Raw genomic sequence first — 428 nt, 5'->3', positions numbered from 1 at the left:
CCATTACTATCAAACAGTACAATGAGGAGACACCTTTATATATCTATCAACAAGATTTGCACGACATGGTATCGCCCCTTTCAATTGCCCTACACAAGAAAAAATTTACCTTGGTCGGACACTGCAGATCCAAACTAAATCCCACGTACCGTTGTGCCTCGATGCTTCAATAGTATTCTCTGATATTTTATCCAGTGTAGCATCCATCTTTACGACTCTCTTATCTTCCATTGGATGCAACTTTCAGAGGCAACCAAAACATTGTTAGTAATTAACAGTCCTAGAACAAGGCCACTCTTGCCGGCCCATGTGTTATTCGTTGCTGTAAAAAAGGGTATAGCAAAGCTTTTCAATCTAAAAAGGATGTTCTTCTATGGTGGCACGGTCAATCATAAACATAAGTTTTCTATATCTTGTACAAGCCAATT

Source organism: Triticum aestivum, unplaced genomic scaffold (genome assembly GCF_018294505.1).
Source record: "Triticum aestivum cultivar Chinese Spring unplaced genomic scaffold, IWGSC CS RefSeq v2.1 scaffold56648, whole genome shotgun sequence".
NCBI lineage: Eukaryota > Viridiplantae > Streptophyta > Magnoliopsida > Poales > Poaceae > Triticum > Triticum aestivum.
The sequence above is the reverse complement of the archived record's forward strand: the minus strand, read 5'-3'. Positions refer to the sequence as shown.